Source organism: Pleurodeles waltl, chromosome 9 (genome assembly GCF_031143425.1).
Source record: "Pleurodeles waltl isolate 20211129_DDA chromosome 9, aPleWal1.hap1.20221129, whole genome shotgun sequence".
NCBI lineage: Eukaryota > Metazoa > Chordata > Amphibia > Caudata > Salamandridae > Pleurodeles > Pleurodeles waltl.
In genome coordinates, this window is record NC_090448.1 from 394083204 (window position 1) to 394107291 (window position 24088).

Here is a 24088-nt window from a genome sequence, read left to right on the forward strand (position 1 = left end):
CTCTGATGGTGGAAACTTCCAGAATCCTCTCCTACTTCAAAGTGGGCACCGGGTACAATAATTGAACCCTCAGTCCAACACTTCAGTACACCTTTGTAGAATACTCAGAAGGACTGCTGTGCTGTTGTGCAAGACTAAGACTGCTACTATGTTGCCCTGCTACCTGAGTGAAAAGGAATGGGCCTGCATCTTGATCCCAGGTCCACCAGGGTAACTTCAAGGGCTAGTTCACTGGACTCCTGATCACAACCTTAGGGACAGAAAAGGCCCCAACCACCTTGAGCCCAGCACCTGGATTCTGCTGTAAGATTTACCCCCAAGTGGTGCCACGTCAGTCACTGACACTTGGAAGTAGGTTTGAAGGTGCACAGCCAGCCCATCTATGGTCTTCGGGCAGAACCGACACAGCACAACACATCTCCTTGCAGCTCTACTTTGGAACCACCACTGTGCGACGCATACCCAATGCAGGGCCTCACATCACAGCCCGCAGCTTCCTTGAAACCGCTGCTGCATTCCGCACCCCGACACAAGACTTCATATCACAGCCCTGCAGCTCCTCGGAACTACCTCTGTGTGACACATCCTCGACGTGGGATCTTGCAGCGCTCCTCAACTAGGGTTTAAGGTACTTTGTTCAGCGGGCCTACCTTGGTTCCTGTATCAAGTCTGTGCTCCACCGCAGTCGGCCTCAACTTGTGACTTAATAACCACGATGAAACATTTGTGCTTCTAGGGGTTATTTTCATTTAAATCTTTAAAACTGCATATCTCTGGTTCTACTGATTGAATTTGTGTTGTTTTGGTCTCAAATAATTTATTTATTTTATTCTATTTTTCTAAATTGGTGTGTGATTTTTCTTGTGTCCTGTTTTCACTTTATTACTGTTTGAAGTGCTGCTTAAATACTTTCAACGTTGTCTCTGAACTAAGCCTGACTGCTTTGTGCCAAGCTTTCAGAGAGTTAAGCACAGGTTAATCTGGGGTTGCTTATGCTTTTACTCTGACAGATGTTGTGTTTTCTGTTTGAGTGGGTCACTACCCTCAACCAGTAACCCAATTTCCAACACTGTCAATGTTAGCACTGAGTCAGTCTTCGATGGCAAGTAGGCTGTGGCAAATGTTGGTCTTCAACATTGAAATATACACCGTCAACCAGGGCGAAGGTGCATATTTGCAGTAGTGGTGTTTTCTGTGCCTGTTCCTCACCCTTGAGGAGTCCTTAAGGACAGAGAACTCAGACACTGTAGAAGAATCTCCTTCACTGGCTGCTTGATGGTGCTCTTGTTCCTGTTGTCGTCTGCCTCTTTGGGTCGTCCTCCACACTACCTCTGAGGTGTATGTCCTCACAGTCTTTTAAGGTCCTAGGAGACATGCTCTGACAAAACAGGTGTTCCTCCACAGCTTAGGAGTTTAGGAGACAGACCACATACAGTGCATACAAGTAATTCACTGCCCTTTTCTTCCCTAGTTGGAGCACTTGACATAAATGCTGGCATTTTCTTGACACACAGGAGTGTAAAAACAATCAAAGAAACAAAATTACAGTTGTAAACAATGAAACCATCAATAGCATTGAGTTGAACCTTAAAGAAAGAGAAACAAATAGAAAGAAAATCCCCAAGAGTGCTTTCAGATCATCTGAGCAAGAGTCAGAAAAAATAAATGGTGCTCTTCAACACCAGCTGATAAAAGGCATGATAGGACTGGGAAAGTGGCTGGATTCTTCACAGAAAGAATCCCTGATTTCTTAAGTCTTCAGGACTGCTGTGTACCTGCTAAAATTTCCTGTCACTTCTGACATGTTTGTCTGCTACTTTAAAGCTACAACTAGAGTTTATGATGTTCATAGATTTTCAGCTAATTTCCTAAAGTTCTCCCAGTTTCTGGTGGTTTTCATTAAATGGAGGGGAAATATTTTAGATTTGATAAATTGGCCTGGTTAGATTCCACAGTTTTTTTCTATGTTATCGATGACACTTTGGGTGTTTTAATTTCACCATTTATTATCTAATTAGTATATGTATGTGTGTACAAACCCCTGTAATTAGTTAGTTATGGTTAACAAAGCACACAACACCTGCCATAACTGGTGCCGCCTGTTGTGTTGTTCTCCTGATGACTGTTTTTGTGTTTCTATGTTGTTGCCAAATTGGTATTTTGAGCATGGAGGATGACAACAGTTATTGTGTGTGTTGTGTAGTTTGTTAACCATGAAAACATGTTACTTGCCTGAAAACTGTAGTTTAACAGTACTTATAACTTTCATGGATTCACATGCTTGAACCTTTCCAGTTGTTGAGGTGGGAATGCTATAGCAATTATAAGAAGCAGTATATAGGAAAGCACTGTACTGTAAATAAGTGACATTGTTAATCAAATCACATAGTTTTAAAAAGAACCAAACTTCAACCAAACAGGAAGCAGTTTCTGAAACACTCTTACCCTCAATTGTCAACATACCTCGGATTTTCTAAACAAGTGTAAAGGTAATATAGATGAGGTATTATAAGTGGTGAGCTTCTATTGAGCGGGAGGGTGGGTTGCACGTGAATCTATGAAAAACAACAATACTTGAGAACTTGAGTGTATAGATGAGTAACTTGTTCCTTCCTCTGTACTGAATCTTTCAAAGATACACATGCTTAAATCAGAATAGCAAGACGTTATCAACTTAGCTGAACATTCCATAAGTGGAGATAGGAAGCAGAAATTAAAGGTAGAGCAAATTATAAAGAGGAGCTCATCTAATTGAAATAGATGACAAAGGACTGCTTGATCCACCAATGCATTATTTTTCACTGTGGCATCAAGGCAGTAATCCAGGGTAAATGTTTGCCTGTTACTCCAGGGATCTGCTCTGCATATGTCTGCTAAGGATACTCAAGCAAACAGGGCAGCAGGGGATACACCTCTTCACAAGTGTGCTCTGACTTTTCCTTCCAGAAAAGATCCACCCTTCTGGTGGCAAAAGACTACAGCCACAGAAACCCATCTATCTATACTGTGTCTCGACAGTGCATGTTCTTTCCTGGTAGGTCCATAAGCTATCTGAAGTTGGTCTGTTTTTCTGAATGGTTTATTTCTGTCAATATTACATTTTAGGCATCTTTTAACATCAAGAGTATGAAGTGATCTTTCCACTGCATTAGTAGGATTTCTGAAGAAAGACTTAGGAACTATTTGTTAATTGAGGTGAATGTCTAATGGGACTTTATGGAGAAAACCAGGGTTGGTTCTCAAAATTATCCTATTATTCCTGAATTGCAAGTATGGTTTCTTTACAAGGAAGGGCTGGATCTCACTAATTCTCTGGGCAGAGGTAAGAACAAATATTAAAGCCATATTCCAAGATAGGTGTTTGAGATAAGTCTTGAAAAGACCCTCAAGAAACTCCTTTTCCAACCTACTAGACCAATGTGATAAATAGCCAGGCAATCTTCTAAAGGGCAAAACTTCCCCTAAATGCACTTTAACAGAAATATTAGAAAGGCCCGAGTCTGCTAGGTGTAACAAACATGCCAGAATTTGTTCAGTGGGAGATGAAAGAGGATGAACGTCATTCCAAGGGACTCATGTACAGAAACAAGTCTACTTACCTTTATAGGTTGAGTTAGTTGTTTCAGCTCTGGCCTTTGCAAAGATCTCTCTGTAATCCTCTGAAATGTTTAAAATGTGTAGTTCACTGTATTCAGCAGCCAGGTTGATAAGTTGAGAGACCCCCATTGTTGGATGAGCAATTTGGCCTTTGTTCATTGTTAACAGACTGGACACTAGTGTGAGCAAGGTATGCTGCTGTTATGATAGAAGAAGTAGCTTTGTGTACCGATATAGTTTTGGCCACGCTGGGGCTACTAGGATAATGAGTCATGGTTCTTTTTTCATTTTGTTTAGTAATCTGGGAATTAGTGGAAGAGGAGGAGATGCATAGGCCAAGATACCTGTACAGGGTATCTGGAAGGCAGTCCCCATGACCCTTCGTGAGGGTATCTGCTGGCGTAGAAACATTTGCAATTGAGATTTCTTGCAAATAAGGGTAGTTTTGGACTCCTACAGTTTTGAAACATGTGCATTAGCAGATGATCATATTCCTACTAGTGGCACTTTATTGATGTTCTGCTGAGAGTGTCTGTCAATTGATTGTTTATTCCAGGAACATGTTCCTTTATAGAGTAATCTAGTGTTAAAAATTCAAGTTCCATAACTTTTGGGCTTCGTGGACAACATGTGTGACTTTGTTCCTTCTTGCTCGTTCAGGAAACACATTGTTGTTGTGTTGTCTGTATGAACTACCAATAATGAGTGTTTCATTCTTGCTAGAAAGGATTGAAGTCCTAGGGCAACTACCCATAGAGATTGATATGCATTTTGGTTTCTTGAGAAAACCATTTTCCATTGATTTCCAGGTCCTGTAAATACTCTACCCATTCTAGGGACGCATCTGTAGTCATCAAACATTGGGGTGGCCACCAAAGTATGGAGACCTCATTTTAGGATTGATATGAATGGTGTTCTTGAACGATCCTTGACTTTGAGTCCACTGTGTGACTATCTCTTCCTGAAATTACCTTATGCATAGGCAACAGTGTGGAATTAAGGGAATGGAGGAAGATATCATCCTCTAGAAATTATTTGAATAGGCGAACTGAAACATGCTTTGTTTTTGAGAATGAAGTGGCCAAGGTGGTTAGTTTTGGCATTCTTTCTTTCACAGAGGAGGCTTTTCATGAGATCGTATCCAAAATTGGTCCTAGAATGGTTATTTTGCTGCTGGGCTGAAGGCAAGAGCTTTCCCTGGTTAGTATCTGACCCACATTCCTGAACGCTTGAAGCCCGGCCCTTGTAGTTTCCTTTGCAGCGTGAGACACAAGACCTTCTAAAATCCAGTCGTCCAAGTATGGGAAAATCTGGTGCCCATTACTTCTCAGATAAACAGCGCATTTGTAATGTTTGGGAAGGATGGTGATATGAGAAATAAGCATCCTGGAGACCTAGGGATAATATAAAGTCAGTTTGTTTTAGTAATTGGAGGATTTTCTGCAAGATAATCATTGAAAATTATGTTTTTTTCAAGAATTTGTTAAACCGCCATAAATAAAGTATTTGCCTTCATTGTCACAATATTTTCCTGATAAGGAAGGACCCGAAATTAAAACCTCTGTTCCATGGTTATATTGGACCACATCTATGGCTTCTTTCTGGAGTAGCAAGATAATCTAAAATTTTACCAATTTTAACAGACAAAGATGTTGAAGTGGCCTCCTGAGATGGGTTTCTGGACAAATTCAAAGGTGTAGTCACGTTGATCAGATCCAGCACCATCAATCTCTAGATTTACAGCTGTTGTAGTAATTGGAGAGACTTCTGCCACCTGCCGTATAGGAACAAATGTGACCAGAGCCTCACTGATGCCCGGATGAGTATTGACCTCTGTTTGGTGATATAGATCTCTTACTGGGAGGCTGCCTTTTTTATTTTTTGGAATGGATATTTTCATTGCATCAGTACAGAGAAGAGACAAAAAGTATTACAGCATCAAGGACAATCTACAGCATTCATTGTACAATCTTCCAACAAGTACTTGTCCATCAGTTGCATCATTTTGCTATGTCGCTGCTGCTAAAATGTACTGAAGTTTAGGACAAGGAGAGGTTTCTCCTAAACTCCTCCACAGATAACAAATATGCTAACTGAGGGCCCATATATTTTTGGTTGTGATGGTTCTGGTAATTCTTCAGAAATTACTTCCAACCGTTCTCTCCAAAATACAAGATGAGCTATCCATTGTTGGCTCGTGTTTTTCCTTTCCCCCAGCATATAGCCACCCTTCTTTTGACAAGTGGCAGCACTATTGCTGCTAGTTTGCGTACTGCAGATTGCATGTCCCTAACACAACCTAGGAAGCATATGCATGGTTTATTTTCTATTTTTCCAAAAGCATGTTGAAAGGGGTATCTCTTACCGCTCTTGAGTTTTGGTATAGTTGGGTACGTTCTCATGCTAAGTGTATGAAATTTGACTCTACCACCCCGCATCTTGCACATCATGCATTGTCTCTTACCGATGCAATTTTGCAGGTGTGTGGTACAATTGAAGCAAGTATTTAAAGTGTATAATACGGAAATTGCAGTAGATGTCAACATACCAGTTTGAGAACAGCAAAATATTCACTCCTTCTTTTTCAATGATGCTGTGCTGAGGGGGCTCCCTGGAGGGGGCCCTGCACCACAGGGGTCGTGGGGGGCCTTTGTTACGTCACTGGTAGTGACTCGCATGCGGTCTATGCCAGCATACAAATTAGTAAAGTTTACCAGAATAACTTTAGTGAGATAATGTTCTGTGCCACTTGCAGACATTTTAGCTATATTAGCGTTTGCCTATGGTGTCTTCAGTTTGTTGGCTAGGTTGCTCCCTTGCCTCCCACTCGCCCCCATAGTATTTCACTACTGTGTGCCTGGCCATGTGTTTTATCTCCTGGTCAGCTGTGTCATTATATTCTGTTACCTGTTCTCTAATGGCAGCTAACAGCCTGGGTCTGGGTGGACTGCATATTTGAGTTCCATATCCTGTAGTTTACGTTCAGTGTTCTGTTAATGTTTGCACAGTATTCTAAGGAGGCCCGCCTGCTTGCTAATGCGTATTCCTATAATTGTGTCTTTGAACACCTCCCAAAGAGTGCCTGTGCTATCTATCGTTCCCATATTTTCTTCAGAGTGTGCTGCTATACTGGAACATATTTCATCCCAAAATGTTTGATCAGTCAGAGCAACAGCCTGAAATATCCACATAAATTGTGTAGGGGTGTGCATGTCTGATAGTGTCTCGGGGAGGTGCGTGATAGCATGCATCCAAACGCTCATGTCCCTGCTCATCACCAGCAATCAAAGCGAGACCAGGTGTTGTGTAAGGAAGATGTGAATGTGCCTTCGCGTCCGGTTGGGTATTTAATTTCCCACAGGGCAACTAGAACAGCTAAAAGAACTCTGGCCTGTTTGCCATACCAGTCTGTGGACTCTTATCTAACTAGGGTAGGATTCAGATCAGTGTTGAGATCACCTCTACGTATTATAGACTGGGTTGTCAATGTTAGGAGTTTATTACAAAGTGACATATAGAAGGTTAGATCGTCATTGTTCGGGCCATAGGTGTTAACTAGGATCACATGAGTTCCATATAGTGTGCCCTTTACTGTTACATAATGGCCCTGTTCGTCACAGCATGTGTGTGAAGGTGGGAATGGGACACTATTTTTAATTAGAACCATTACTCCTCGCCGCATAGGCTGATGCAAATCATTCGAGCTAAATTGCCCTCAGTGTCTTGCATTAAGTATGTCTCCTGCATGTAGACATTATCAATGTTGTGTCTATCCAAGTGTGCTAGTACTTGTCTTATTTCCTGTGGGTTATTGAGGCCCCTGACGTTTTAGAATATTAACAATATGCTATCTTTTCACCTGTCTGCCATTGTAATTGCTCACACATTGGTAAAGAACTAATGTCATCTTTACAATCACTCTGCTGCATAGCAGTATTGTATGTTCCTACAATGTACTACCATTACATCTACAATATGGTGTTTCATCGATGCCGTATCCTAAAAAACAACACTTCCCTCTCGCATCAACATCCTAATCATGCCGACACATCCTGGTGCCCTCAAAGTAACATACTATTTAAATTATCCTAACCTTAACTAATAAACTAAAGGCCTGACTTAGATATTGGCAGCAACGTTCCTGCCATTGATTTTTCAACAGGCCACCTGCCCGATTTAGATGTTGGCAGTCCCACAGGCGAAAGCGTGCCCGAATTCCGTCCACTCTGTTAAGAATCTCCAACCGCCTCGAATGGGGCATTGGGAATAGGGGCTGACGGCGGTACTCCAGCCACTTTTACCGTCATGCAGATTTGGATATGCCTTACCGCCAAGCCAACTGTGGCAGTCTAACCTCCACACCTGAGTTGGTAGATTGAAGGGGGCAATGGGGTACAAACCTACTTTTTTTCCCCATTCCACTTCCATTTTCGACTGCACATGACTAGACACGACCTTCCGTCACTGTTGTCATTGGACCACAGAGAAAACACAAATGTGCCCCCCCCACGAGGCTTAATGGTAGGGAACCCTTAGTAGCTGTGTACATTGTGAAGTCACACCATATGAGTTTGGTACCACTACCCTCATATACATGTCACAGAATTTTTTTTAATTACTGTGCCATGAATTTTTCAGGAGCACATTTGTGTGGGACATGGATGGGGGCACACTAATACATGACACATATCGCACACAAACACAACTGTCTTTTTGGTGTCAGTATTCGTTGCCAAATGAATGCTGGCACCACAGTGACGTTACATTCACACCGTTGACTATGTCCATGTGTGCACATTGCAAGGGGACATGTGCCTGTGATGTTGTGCTTTCAGTTGTGTATGTGGGTCAGTACGTCTATGTGCGTGTGATTTGATTGCCTGGTTGAGGCAGAGGGAGCTGGAGTGGGTTATATGGTTGTGTCTGTGTATGTGCCACTTGCATGTGGGTTTGATGTGTATTTTTGGCTATGTGTTGTGCTGCAGTGTGCAACATTCAGGTGAGTGCTGTTGTGTGGTGGTCATTGTTATGATGTGTGTAGTTGTGCTTGTGTGTGAGTCTGTTTGTGTAGCTGAGTGAGTAGTTGTGTTGGTTGTTGTGGTTGTGTCCTGTGTGGGTGCAGTGTCAATAATGTATGTGTGTTGTGTCATGGATGTTTGCAATGTGTGTTTTCTGCATGTACGTGGTGCTGGAATGGCCATGGCTTACTGTGTGTATGGGGTGTGGTGTGTTGTGTAGTGTGTAGTGCAGGGGGGCATATGGCTAAGGTACAGTGTGTATGTATGTGACCATTGCGACTGCACAATGTCCATTTGGTCCAGCAACAGGCTTCCTTCATCAGCAAACTGTCACCAGTACACAACCTGTAGGACTGCAACATCTAAATATGGTTGGCTGGAACCTGCCAGCCTGACAGCTAGGGAGAGCACTCTGTTGGTCTGCGGCTCAGCCACAATACATCTAAATACAGCGGGTGGAACACTGGCGACTTGACAGTGTTTTCAGGTCTGCCGCAGTGGCGGATTGGCAGTAATACTGTCAAGAACTAAATCAGGCTCTATTGTCTAAATAAGTGTAAAGAGAAATAAAGCAATAAAAAAACGAACACTACAAGAGAGCGCGATTCTCCTAACCTGTCCTTGGCAGTGGACTCTCAATGTCTATGAAGGCCTTGATGGGGCAGCTAGGAGGCCTGGGGGATTCTCTGCTATGGCAGAGGTGGTCAGGATATGGTATTGTGGGGATAGATTTAGCCAAAACATTTAGCTCGGTCTTTGCCCAGGTAGAGTTGAACACAGTTTGTCTGGCTTTGCTGTGGGGAACCTTGCGGGTGTATCTCCGTAGGAGCATTTCACTTTTACCAGAATGTGTTTTTATTTCATGAATGCAGGTGATTCCTTCGAAAAGGGCGTACAATTGTTTTGTATGGAGGACTTCCTATGACTGATGAAGATGTTTCATTAGGAGTCGGTGTTCTGTGCTGGTCCCTTTGCTGTAGTAGAGGCTTGTGCAGAACGTGCACCATGAGAGTACTCTTTAAGAAAAAGGTAGCAGCTGTCTTAGGGTTTTGGAATATGTGATATTTGTCATCTTTTGTGAATTTCAGTCTTGCAGGGTATACCATGGTGTACTCTATTGCGGTTTGTTGCAGTAGTTTTTTTACCAGCAGGAATTTGCACTGCGCTTATTGCACTGCAAACGTGAAGTCCGCAAATAAATTCATGGTGTTTCCTTCATGAGTAAAATTTCTCTCTTCCCGTGCCAGACAGAGGACGTGTCCCTATACCGGATGTTCATGAGGTGGGCTATTATCGACAAGGCCAGAGCCAGAAGCAATGGGCTTCTTCTATTACAAACAGACGAGAGAAGTACTTGGGTTTTCCACATAGTTTTTAAGTTTGCCCATGTTGGTTGCTTTTAGCAAACCCACTATGCTTAGGTTAAGTCTCCGGGATCTCACTTCCAAGTCTTCAGATTTTGCTTTGATAGTTGTCAGTTCTTTCCCAAAACTGTTCATTTTGTGACTTTCTTTGCATGACGTCTTTGTTATCTGAAAAGCACTGTTCCGTGTTCACAGGACGATGATTCTTCTTATCCAGTTTGGCAGTCAAGTGATCCATTCTGGCAGTCAGGGCATCGATTTTTGTCTACAGTAAGTAGGATGCGTTGCATTGTTTATAGAATATGTGCTCCTCCGCCTGCCGGCCATTTCTAGCTCATGGCAGACATGTGCGGCGCTCCATACTCTGGTTCCCTGCGCTGCCTGTGAGTACCAAGCATGCAAGTCGGCCTCTGGGTAGCCACAAAACCTACCAGGCACCTGCTCCACCTCTGCTGTATTTGCCAGTGCTTTTGTTCCTAAAGGGCACGTACCAGGAACTGTGAGGTTTCCTTAACCCAGTAGGTCAGTTTGCAGGTAATTGTTGCCAGGATAAGGGTCAAACCGTCAAATTGAAGTCGCAAGCGCCAGAGATGTGCTAAAACGTGGCCATGTTGGCTGCCAGCTCTCTAGTGCCCCCCACCACCAAAAGGCTGGTTGACTAGGCTGCAGTCTGTAGCGGTCTGCCCTGCTTTTTGGAGTAGTGCAAGGAGGTAACCTTGTTGGGGATGAATGGAGGACTGGTATCTATAGGACTGGAAGAGTCTTTTGTAAGAGAAGGGTCTCTCTATCTAGCACCATGGAAAGTTTGAACATGGTGCAGCTGTAAAAACCCTGAAAATCTTGCTGTCTCTGTATCCAATTTTATGGACTGGACGTTGTCATATTCTTGTTTGCCAAATAGGATATCTCTGTTGTGGGATATGTCCAATATTTTAACCTGAACCTTGAAAGGATGTTGCCTTGAGCCATACTTTTCTTCTCAAGATAGCCGCTCCAGCAAGCTGGCGAACGCCGGTACAGGTTCAGCAGATGTCCTTTTACCCTCTTGTACAATTGCCTTTGCTTCATTTTTTCGTTTTGCCCTCTAGAAGAAACTATACATAAGCTCCTAGATTGGATCACATTTGCAAGTAGTATTTCTCTAGTAAGGTTAGAGAATTAAATGCTCTAACGGTGGTAGCAGGCATCGCAAAAAATCTTTTATTCACATTATCTAGGCTGTTTAATGCTCATGGCGAAACGTCTGCTAAAGGAACTCTACTGGCTGCCAGTTGCTCCGAGAACATTGTTCAAAACTGGTTGTCTGATCTTTAAAATCCACCATGGAAAAAGACTCACTTTTGTGGCTTCTAGAATACAGAATTACATCCCTGAGAGCAATCTCAGATTGGCAAAAAAACAATCTTTCAGAGGTTCCCAAATTCAATAGGAAAAGACTAGGGGGAGCGAGATTTGAGGTATTAGCTCCTGGTGTTTGGAACTCCTTTCCCGACAACATTAGAGCCACCACGTCATACAAGCATTACAGAACTCTATGAAAAACATGGCTTTTTAGACAAGCTTATGATTAGTTGTCTTTCACACGTTGCTGCTAGTGCTCTCAGCACCAAGAAAACCATTCAGTTAATGTGCGCTTAAGAAGTCCCTTATGACATAACATAATATCTACCCTCCTTGGCAAATGGAGTGAAACAAGGTGTAGTAGAGTTTCTCAAATGTCTCTGAGCAGCCTACATGACCACAGAATTTGGGGGCGGCTGTCTGATAAGGCAAGTTGGGCATTAGTCTGTGCACCTGTACTTTTTGGCCAAGCGTGTCACAATAGCAGCCATTGTTGCTGGGTTCTTCATTACTTTTAGGCCCTCAGCCCATATGAGGTCTGTTATGGGTATTGCTTTTTACTTGCTTGACGGCTCCTTGAAAGCGTAGAGGAAAGCAATCTATCTGCTTTATGGAAATGGGAAGAGCAAACCTCTTCGAAGCACTCTCCAAAAGAGCATGAAAACCACCAATGTAATCGCGGGATGAGCTAGCAGCTAGTGTATTAGGGAGGGCTGATAGTGGGGCACATAATGATCCTATTCTGGTCCTGCATTCTCTGGGGAAACTGGGTTATTTCACCATTCTCCTGTTTGTCATTGTCACAATAAACATCCATGATAGTTAGAGGTGGCACTCTTCACTTGTCTTGATTGTGAACCTGGATGTCATAAAGAGCGGACTACACAAGGAGTATGAGGAGATGAAAAATGTTGAGGAGCAGGAGAAGGATGTGCAGGTGCATAAGGAGCACATGACTCTGGAAATCTTTTGAAATAATCTGATAGCTTCTGACAAAGATCAGTGATTAGAGATGTGAGGATCAGAATTATTAGCTCTTGATACTAGTTGTGATCATAACAGTGCTTCTTTGCAAATATCTCAATAGATTTGGATTTTGGAGCACCTGGTTGAGCTTGGAAAGAAAAGTCTCCCACAATGTACTCATCATACTCCTAACACTTTACTTGTAGTTGTGCAGAACTGTAAGCAGGGCCAAAAGGAATCTTCCTCCTCAGACTCATCTACATCCAGTAGGTGAGTAGGTGGAAGTGGAGAGCTATTACTGGGAGACATTTGTTCCCACAAGTCAGGAAGTAATATTCCATTCCTTGCAATTAGAATAGTGTTTGATTGCTTCTTTGACGGACCTGTCGATAGCACCATCAATGGTATTTTGGGTTTGAAAAAGGTTGTAGGCTCCATGGATGAAGCAGTCCTAGTCAGTGTAGTTGACCAAGTCATCTTCGTCAGTGCTGATCTTGTAGATGGTATTGTTTTCTACACCTTCATTGATGATGTAGTCATCGTCCATGCTTGTGATGACTAAGCTGTTGCAGACGTTGTTGTTGCTGTCATCAATGCAGGTTTCATCAACGGTATCTTTCAAGATGCATGCCTTGATGACAAAAGGCCTGTCAATGCCTTGAGTCAGAACTCAGGCCTTGTTGAACAGAATGAGTCCTTTTTCTTCATGGGTTTTCCTACCCTAGAGCCAGGAGTCTTGTCAGAGTACTTCTTTTCTAGCATTTGTGGATCTCTTTTAACCAGCTCCTTACAGGATTCCCTTTCTTCAGGGTGGTTTCTTTTGTGAATATTTTTAAGAGGTGAAGATGTTCACACACTTTCATCTCCAGAGGATGCATTCTCATTTGCCTTTATTTTTGGAGCTAAATCAGTAGCCTGCTGAGAGTTTCTTTTTTAGAAAAAGTATTACAGGCTTTACGATTAGTGTAAAGACAGTAGAGGGACATACTTTGAGGGTCTTAAGAGTAGAGCCTAAGCTTTCCACAGGAAGTACAAGGTCTAAAAATAACTTTTTTTAGAGGCCTTTCCTGTGTGAATTAACACCTCAAAGATGTTACCATAAAGGTGCAGTCTGTTGAGGTTCAGAAGCTTTGGAGTGACAAACTCCGCATTGCGCTCAGGAAGACTCCCTTCACATGACATGCAATTAGAAATCAATAAAAAACAAAAATGAAATTCACTAGTTATAGTTATCTCAAGTCACTTCACTGCACACATTATAGTTACTTGCACTAACTATAACTTGTGAATTTCAGTGTTTTTTTTTGTTTAAAAAAGTATGTTTTTACCGACATGTTCATCAAACTTAAACATCCCTTTAACATTTAATTTTTTCAGTGAATTTCTAAGCTTTTTTTTAATGTAAAGTAAGATATCACTACAATTCCTAACTATACAATTACTTTAACCTTTGTTTTTTTCAGTGAATTTCTTTTTTTTTAAACATAAAATATTATTTTATTATGATACGTAAAGCGAACACCAAACCAGGCACAGCCTTTGGCCTATTGCAGCTTGGGGTTGGCGCAGGGCCTGGCCTGTTCTAGACCCTGCATCTAATCAGCATGGAAAGTCAATCCATGCAGCACATGGACGAAGTCTGCAGCCAGACCTTGTGTCCAACCCCTGTGGGCAGCCAACTGCACTGATGGCACGCCCTTCATACCCCCCTCCACATAGTCCAGGAGGTCAGGGTACACCTATCCTGCCACGTTATGCTTTTGTTTCCTTACTTTTTATGACACATAGACCGTGTCCTGAAATGGCGGTCATTCTCGGACCCTGCTTGACAGAAGTGCTGAGAGTCAACGGGCGAAGCACCCGACAATGAAATCATCAAAGTCCATAAGAAGACAGATACACGCACTCTCAGAGTGAAGAATTCTGCTTAATTTCAACGAGTCAAGCCCCTGTGAGGCGTTTTGGCACTAAGCCTTGTTTACGCATAGGGTTACTGTCTTTGACAAACTTATTTAAATCTCCCAACCATGTGAACGAACAGACATAAAGGAAGGACCAAAATATTATGTAATGCTGGTTTAAAATATAGGCGCAATCTTAGTCTGTGAAAACATTTCATTTTGTGGTAGTATAAACACCCTTAAATATCATTAAACATGCTCCACAGTCAAACTCTCACTGTAATATTGATATTAACGCCATCTCATTGAATACAATATATTATTACACAGGGTTTATGCTCTTTGACATAATTAGCAACATAATTCCAATGAATCATCCTAAACTAGACTCACGTCACAAGATTTTTTATAATGTTACAATCATGAAGTGAGTGACTCATTGTGGCACTTATGTCTTGTCCCAAGGCAGGAGACTCAGCATATCCAAACCGTCCTTGGTTGTTGACACCGCTGAGGAATCCAACTACGCCGGGGGAAGTCCACTTCCACGAGGCCCATGGAAGAACACAGCAGGCAGTGGAGAGATCTTTTGGGCTCCTAAAGGCCAGATTTCGCTGTCTGGACAAGACTGGGGAATCCCTCATCTACTCACACGGGAAGGTGTGTCAGATCATCGTGGCATGCTGAATACTCCATAACATCGCCCTGCAGAGGAATATCCCTTGCACCCCAGAGGAGGGGGAGTCCGAGTATCTACCAGGTGAGAATCCTGAAATGCCAAATGAAGATGATAGTGGTGAAGAGGAAGGAGTTGACTTGCAACAAGATCTCATTGACACCTTCTTCACATGAGTGCAAGTATGTCATGAGATGTCATGACTGACTGTACAATGAAGTTTAGTTGTGATAATGTGTGAAGTTATTTTTGGAAATAGTGAGGGAGCTGATGCTCAGGTAAAATCTGCTAAAGGGTGTTTGATGAGCTAGCTTTTGACACATTCACATTTTGATGATGTTGCTTTAGTTGGCTTAGATTTTTCTAAGGCACTTTGTTCTCCAACCATTGATATGTGACTTGTGTCATATGTATGATTTCATTACTATACTCCTTGTTTTGTTCCTTGTTAAGGTACCTTCACCATTAGATCTTCATTTGGCCATTTCAGAGTTGTGATATTGGCAGTATATTGTGTTGTTGGGACATACAAAGTGGACATGGATTGTTCCTAGAAATGTATTTCACAGACTTTGTGTGTAGAAGACCTGTGTCAAGACAACTTGCATAGTGAAAGGATGGAAGTGCAGAGGACTCTGTTGGGCTTTTTTGTTGTTGATCAGTGCCCATGATGCATTATGTGTGTCATCATGTGGTCAGTAAAATGTTGTTGTAGGCCAAATTCATGTCAGTTCCCCTTCACTTTGGCTATTTTTTGTATGAACGGTTTGTGTCTGTCAATGTGTTTCATCCTGGCAGGCCAAAGTGCCTGTGGCACATAACTGACATTTGTTTGTGTCACACCACAAAGTGAGTTGTGTCACACCACAAAGTGAACTGTACTTGACTGTAGTGACCCTGTGATCATAAACTGTTGTACAGGCATCTGTTTGGGTGTTGCATTCTTAGAGGTGGGCTTCCTTTTGAGAGCAAGGAGGTTTATCTATAGCTGATCCATGTCCATTGTTGCCTATTTAACAGGACAGTGTCTGACATGTCCATTCCTACAATGTTCTGAGGGTCTTACCAGTATATTTTGTGGCCTATATATGGTCATGTCTGATTTTCTATGTTTCTGACATCTTGACAGCCTATGTTCTGAACAATGTAATAAAATATCTTCAGACACAAGACACTTGTATGTATGTGTTGGTGTGTGATGGTTGTAATCCTGAGCTGGACAGTGTGTACATGCACATATCCCTGGTTGTACAAGTAGCTTGTAGCTTCATTGTATAGTTCACATGGTCTTACATACCTACATTGCTAAAGGTGAAATTTAAGACAGCAACAATGAGTTAGTGACGGGTAAATGTATTAGAATGATAATTAAACAAATACATTTGGGACAAAAATTGTAAAATGAAGGGATAAGTCATGGTAAATGAACTAATTGGAGTAGATGCCACACCACTGGAAGTCCAAAGTCCAGAGTATTCCTCCCATTGGAACTGGAATGTGGTTCAAGATCAGTCCACAGAGTGAATGTGTGACACACAAAGGAGGACTTTAAGGAAGATGTTCTTGCTGGCAGTGATGGGTGTCTTGCCATCAGCACCTCATGGATTCTTGTATGGATGTCCCCACTTGCAAAGGGGGTGGGATCAGCTGCTGCAGAGGCAGGAGTGTCTCAGCTGTGAGGTAGTTGGCCCACAGGGGATGGATGCTTGTGTGAAAGCCCTGCTCAGGGTTGTGTGGATGTCCCTCAGCACCCCTGTTAGGGTACCTATGATAGTATAAAGTTCATTCATTTTCTGGACAAGGTCCCTCTGCAGCTGCTTCATTTCCCGGAGTTCAGTTAACACCTGGCCCATCACGCCCTGGGACTCCTGATAGGCCCCCCAAGACGTGGCTGATGGTAACCTGGTCGACAGCAGCCACAGTGGCCTCATTCTGCTGGCCCACAACATCCCTCCCAAGCACCCTATCCCCACGAGCCTGCGCCCTTGGCATAGGGTGCTCTCTCCAACTGAGTGTTGGACCCTCAGTATTAGAAATGTTGCGTTGCAACTCAGGATCCAGGACCCGGGAGCACGAGATGGTAGAAACTGTGATAGGTACACAGCTTGGGGGGTGCGTGATGTTGTTGCAACAGGGCTGGGAGATGTAGTTGTGGGCACAGTGAGACCCACTGTTGCCATCTGAGCAGGTTGCCCAGATGTGCCAGGCCTGTCCTCCACGTCCACAAGTATGGGAGTGTTGTCACCACTGAGAGCTTCATCTAAGGGGGAAGCAGGAGTCTGATCTGTGGACAAAGTCTGCCCAGGTGCTGTAGAAGCTCCACATGTTGAGAAATAAAGTACATTGTTATTGGTTGTAGTGTGACATCTGCCTCCAAAGGTATTGTGTTACAGTAACTGTTACAGTAAGTAGAGACATTGGAAATTCTTAAGTTGTAGGTTAGCCTATTGTGTCTTGTTGCCATGGTATTGGAGTATTTGACATGACGTGTGAAACTTACTCAAACTATTAGACTCAAGCCGCTCATTAGGTATGCCGATTAGTTGCTCTTTGAATGAGGGAATTAAAATGGCATCTTACCAATAAGTGAAACCAACACAGTGGAGAAGCAACATGTGCATTTTACCATTCAGAGGGCTAAAAGAGTGAGATATAGGCAAACACACAACTTTGTTTTATATATAACTGTAGTCATCATGTGTGCAGTGCTGTGCCAATGTGTTTGCTACCGCTACCAATCTTGAGGCCTTAAGAATACTTGGTGTACACACTTGATAAGGCGTCATTTATGTCCTCTATAGTTTTATCTTTGGATACCAGGTCAAGATGGAGCTAGGTAGACAGACACATCTCTGAGCTGAGCATGATCTGTATATTACTCACTCCCAGATGAGTAAACTTAATTTGAGAGTTAACAAACGTGTATTTGGGCAAACGAACACTGGGTTGGTGGTTTGAGTTACAGAAACAGGGCCTCCTGGGATCTGCAGTCAGGTCACTTCCTCTACTTCACACACTTGACAAATGGTATCCTCCCAGGTGAGTAAACATCATTTGAGAGTTAACAAACAGGTGTATTTGGGCAAGTGAACACTGGGCTAGTGGCTTGAGTTACAGAAACAGCGCTTCCTGGTATTTGCAGTCAAGTCACTCCCTCTGATTCACACACTTGACAAAGGATATCTTCCCAGGTGAGTCAACTGCATTTGAGAGTTGACAAACAGGTGTATTTGGTCAAGTGAACACTAGGCTAGTAGTTGGAGTTTCAGAAACAGGGCCTTCTGGGATTTGCAGTCAGGTCACTCCCTCTACTTCACACACTTGACAAATGGTATCCTCCGAGGTGAGTAAACTTAATTTGAGACTTAACAAACAGGTGTATTTGGGCAAGTGAACACTGGGCTTGTGGCTGGAATTACAGAAACAGGGCCTCCTGGGATTTGCAGTCCAGTCATTCTCTCTACTCTACAACACTTGACAAATGTTGGGTATTACATATCTATTGCCAGAATTCATTTAGGTTGGATCATACATTTACATGTTGAGACATACTTTAAGTCCTGGAATGATTTTTTATATTGAAATACCTACAGCCACCATTCCAACTTATGTCATGTGGTGGGCTTTGGTAGCTTTGATGTTACATCCAACAATACATATTGACAGACTTACATCTCAGATACTCTGGGTATTGAATATTGTTAAAGTAAATGAATGATACAATGGCAAAAGCTGAGATGTGAGCATGCAGGACATTGCATTTTTGTGACAGGTTTTGTGTTGTAACTTACCAGACTCCGCTCCGACAGGTATTCCTGTCAAGCCCTCAGGATGCAGCATGGCCAAGACCTTCTCCTCCCAGGGAAACAGTTAAAATGGGGCACTGGGAGGGCCGCCGCCAGTCTTGTTGGCCTACATCTGTTTCCTGGAGGCTAGGGAACACACCTTGCCCCTCAGGTTCTTCCACTTCTTCCTAATGTCCTCCTTTGTGCGCAGGGTGCTGCCTACAGCATTCACTCTGTCAACGATCCTTTGCCACATTTCTATTTTTGTACTGAGCGGAGTGTGCTGGACTTGCGCTCAAATTAATTGTGGATCAATTCTTATGATTTCATCCACCATGACTCTCAACTCATCTTCTGAAAAATTGGGATTTTTCTGACATGGCATGGTGGAAAATTAAAGGGGGTGGCAAGGAATTACTTACAAAAGAAAAGTGATGTTTGGGTAAGTGGGGAAAAGTGTGTGAAAGGGATTTAAGGGATAATGATAAAGGGATGCCTTATCCCTCTGGTCAGAAATCAACTCTCAGTTGCAGTGGAAATGCAAATGATCATGATCTGTGAAGGGGTGTTTTTTATAGTTTGCTTTGCAGGTGTGTTCACTGGGCCCATGATTGTCAGCTGTGTTGTTTTTTATTTCATCCAATGGCATTTATCAGTTGCTTTTCTGAACGAGAACCACAGAGGTCAACCACCGTTGGCAAACAGCCGCATGGGGCCCACCATGTTGACTGTGTGTTTGTAAATGGCTCGGCAGTTGTCCACGGCGCTGAAGGTGCCAGAGTACAGACCACCAAGATAGCAGACTGCTGCACCGCTGGCGGTCGGCACTTTGGTTTGGTGGGCGTAACGGGTGGGTCTATGTCCCTCACTTAAAACTTCCACAGCTCTTCCTAAACTCCTTCTTACTCCTCTCTAAACTCCTCCAATTTAGTAGTAGGCATGCCCCTTTTTCCAGTCACTCCCCCAGTCACGCTCACATTTACTACTAATTAGTAGATTTACATGTGTGAGGATCTCTTAGTAGAAAAGACAGAAGAGGTGGAAATAGAAATTTACACTTGAAGGTTTGTGAACAGCATTCTGTAGTACTTTAGTAGTACTGTTATAGTACTACTAAACATACTACAAAATGCAGTTTGAGTTTCTAAAACCCCTGTGATCCCAAAGCACCTTAGCTCATCTACTTACAAACTAGACAAACAAGTCCCTATGCAGCCTACAATGGGAGACACCTTAAGGCTTATTCTGAGAGAGGGTACCAGAGTATAAAATACAAAAAAGTTAAAAAGAAAATAACTTATAATCATTGCTTCCTTATAAATTAATTTCTAAAACATTGTAATAGGTACTGAAATTTGAAACAGTCAACAAGAAGGGGTGTAAATATTCTAAAACAAAGTGTGAAGCCCCTATGGCACTCTTTAAGTTGTATGTGCAAACCTGGTTTATTACTTTTGGTCATAATTAGTCTCTATAAACTAATCAAAACTTCCCCTTAGATTTTGTGAGCAAAACTAGAGGAAAATAGACTTGATTTAGGCAGATATAGGGCAGTATGCAGTGTAGAAGTGGCCATTACCTTTGAAAGCTCAGTTCTAGAGACAAGGAGCAATCAATCCGCTGTGTGGGAGCTGCTAATCAGCTCTAATTTCATTAAGTTTCTATGGCATGGGGCGGCAGCAGCAGCTTGCAACTTGTCTTATGTTGGCTGAAAATTAGGTCTGATTTTAAATCAGTATAGTGAGGATCAAGGTTCATTATTTTGGAAGAAGGAAGAGTAGAAAAGAGCATTGAGTTAATGGGGACCATGCTGACTTTTTCAAGGGATTCCCAACCTTGCACCATGTGGGTCTTTTGACCAAAGGTCTGGAAGATGTGGTTTGTTTAGATAATCAATTAACATTAAATGGTAACTTCTTGGGTTTCCCTGTATTTGTTGTACAGAGCCTTGAAACAGTGGCTCCAGAGATTTATGGTGCTATCCTGCTAAATAAACTGGAGCTCACCTCCTCTGCTAGAATGACAACTTTATCACCTAATCCAGCAATATTTAGGGTGTATGATGTGCCATAACATCAGGGCAAGAACATGGAAGCATAACTGTGCATGAGGTAGGATCTGCACACTGCGCTGCTATGGGTTACAAACTTTGCCCATTACAACTAGAACATGGGGTCGCAACATGAGAAATAAATGCAGGAGGAGGATCACTGGAACAATGCCCAAAAGGTGAGAGAAGTCACTGAACAGAGAGGGGAGAACTGTCTACTCATCCCCTGCTTTCAGGGGCTGGCTATCCTTTAAGATCCGACCAGATTAAACAAAGGGTGTGAGATGGAGTGAACTCTCACTTGTCAGGTCGAGACAGCGTGCTCTATCTTAATATTGAGTCAAATATATAAACAGATAAACAGTATTTTATACCATTATGGAAATATTGTGATATCAGAAATATTGTGAGATTATTTATTGCACATAGAAATATCTTTCTGTAGTATTGTATTTAATATCGAATTTTAAAATACAGTTATATATAATACCTTTCTGTATGTTTGTTGTGCTACTTATTTTATAAATTGCTTTAGTAATGTTTTAATTATACTGGGTATCATTTATATTATTTGTTTTTTACATTTTAGGATCGGGTTGTGGGGCTTGTATGGGAATGGTGTGGTAAGTGTTTTAAAATAGTTGTTACGTTTCTAAAAATATTTTTGTATTTAATAGTAGAAAAGTTATTTTTAAAACGTATTTTTGTACAGTTAATTCATTAAATCTTTTAGGGTATATATTTCTAAAAACTATTTCTAAAAATATGTGCAATTGTTTTAGGATACAAATCGAATGTTAAAAGTATATTTATTTTAAAAATGTATATTTAAAAAAATATTTTTAATTGAAGTTAATTTAATTAAAAAAATATTTAGAGAAGTTTTCATGTTTGACTATAGTTTTGATTTCTGTTTTTTAACTTAAAATTAAAATCTATCATTTCAATATTAATTATTTTTAATACAAAATATTTTAATTTGAATATTTCTATGTAATATTTTATATATGTTTACAATATGTGGTGATTATATGTTTTGTCTGTGCAAAATACACACACAATCCAACATTTTCCTAAAATCTTCGATTTTCTCCGCCATTCAACAAATGGATATGAATGGGCTTTTCTGAAGAGGTGGCCTGAGAGGTCAGAGTATAGTGCCTCCAATGAGTACCAAACTAAGTTAAATAAATCCTGTTCATAAACCTGCAAAGCAAGCCATGTGAAGACCTGCCCTCTCCCTACCCCTAAAATGGCACTTACTCCACCGTAATAATGTGTATTGTTATAATATGACTGTGGGGTACTATTATGAGGGAGTAAACAGATCTATGCCTGAAAGGTTAGCTTTTATAATTTAGCTATAAGCAAATATCCAGCCATTTTTATAATAAACACGCCGTTAACTACTGGAATTGGCTCTGTGATCAAAGCACAAACTTTGTGTACATGGCAACAAAGAGTCCTTGTAGCAAGAAACCTTCTCAAGTCCAAATGCAGGATACAAACATTCAGTAAATATCAGGAGTAAGTCTAAGGCAGATGAATCTCTGGTAGAGCCCTACAAGGTAGGTTAAATATTAGGAGACCAACTGAACAGGAATTTTGAGGTGCCAGTCCCAGTTGGTTGTCTATCCTTGCAAAAGTGAATTTCACAACGCAAATCTGCAGATGTCACCAGATTACATTTCCCAAAACTGCTACCTCTGTAACTTCACTCTTATAGAATGCTTCTTGGCTTGGAAAGCGGAGGCACCTTTTGGAAGCAAGGTGGCATGTTGTTGCTAATGAGCAACTTAGACATAAATGCTGAATAGTGGATTCCTTACGTAAACTGCAAACTGCCATTTCGTAGGTATTGGGTGTTAATCTCAAGCTAAAGGGTTTTGACATGATTTATTTTCTCTGTGTGTACGGATGTATGGGCGCACCTATGCATGCTTAGAAACATAATAGCAGATATTCCTGTAAACCTAAAATGTTAATATAGTCCTCAAGCTCCAAGGTGGGTGCAATCCTAAGCAGTTAAGATTGTGTTTTGAGTGCACGGTATCCATTTTGTTTTTTTGATTCACGGGAGACTTGCTGTGCCTGAGGAACAATTAGGTCTTTTAAGTGGCACCCAAGGGTAAATTCCTGAGGGTGAACTTTTTCTTCACCAGGACACTTTCTACAACATACATCTTGATTTTATAAAATTATATCTGTAGGAAGCTGGGATCTAGTTGCAGTACCAACCCCACCCCCACACGTTTTGCCTGGATTTTGATTCAACTTTGACTGAAGTGCACCGGATTCCTGCTCCCCAGGTCCACAGTGCCAGAGTTCCTTCTCCAAAACAAGACACCTGACCACTTGCTCACCAAGTGGCCAGGCCCTTCAGCACCTCTGTAAGTCCCTAGTAAATGGTACCCCTGGTACCTAGGGCATGCGTACTGAAGAGGGGCACTAACATTTGCGGTACAACTTGTACCACTCTAAGGAAACCAGCCCCAAACTCATGCAGACTGCCTGACAAGGTGCTTCCTAACTGTGAAAACACAACCTTTCACACATCCCTGTGTGCCAGGTCTTCTACCACTGCATATGATATTTGTACATCACCCCTACAGGAGGCCTTAATCCCTAAGGCAGGGTGCATTATTTCAAATGTGAGGACATTTCTGTATGAGTATATATGCCCCTGCTATGTCTTTGTCAGTTCTTAGACATAGTAAGTGGACAAGGAAGCCATTTTAAATGCATGTGCTGGACACAGGTCAATATGAGTTCTCCAGCTACATGACGGCTTCCCTGAAACTAGGGATGTTTGGTATCAAACATCTCATATTAATAAACCTTCTCTAATTCCAGTGATGGAGTTATTAATACATACAACTAGAGGGCAACTTAGAGGTGCCCTCTGAAAAATCCACTGACTGCGAGTGTTTTCACTGACTGGTCTCAACCAGTCCAGCCACCACAGACATTTTTCTGACCTCCTGAAGTGAATGTTTTCGGGGGCCAGGAACAAAGCCTGCTCTGTGCGGAGGTGATGACACCTCCTCCTTGCAGAATGGGCATTCCATGGCAGGGTGCTTTAAAGGTCCAGGTGCCTTTCTTATTACACCCTGTTCTCTCCACATGACGGAGATGGCCAGCCCCCTGTCCTGACCCCACTTCTTGGTGGCAAGACAGGCGATAAAATGTGTAAGATTGGGAGGTGTGCCCACATCTAGCCAGTTCTAATCTCTAAGGAGTCCGCATGCACCAACAAGCAGAGTCCAATCCACAGCCTTGCAGCTCCCTGGGACAACTGACGCCGCAGATGACCAGGAGAAGGTACTCATGCTCTGGAGGAGCAGATCTGTCTTGAGAAAACACCAGGACCAAACGGAACCACGCAGCACC

General features: G+C 42.2%; 1 protein-coding gene across 1 annotated transcript in view; it reads right to left on the reverse strand.

Moving 5' to 3' along the window:
- MAJIN (membrane anchored junction protein) overlaps positions 1–24088 on the reverse strand; it is a 378916-nt gene that overhangs the window by 101343 nt on the left and 253485 nt on the right. The window lies entirely within an intron of this gene.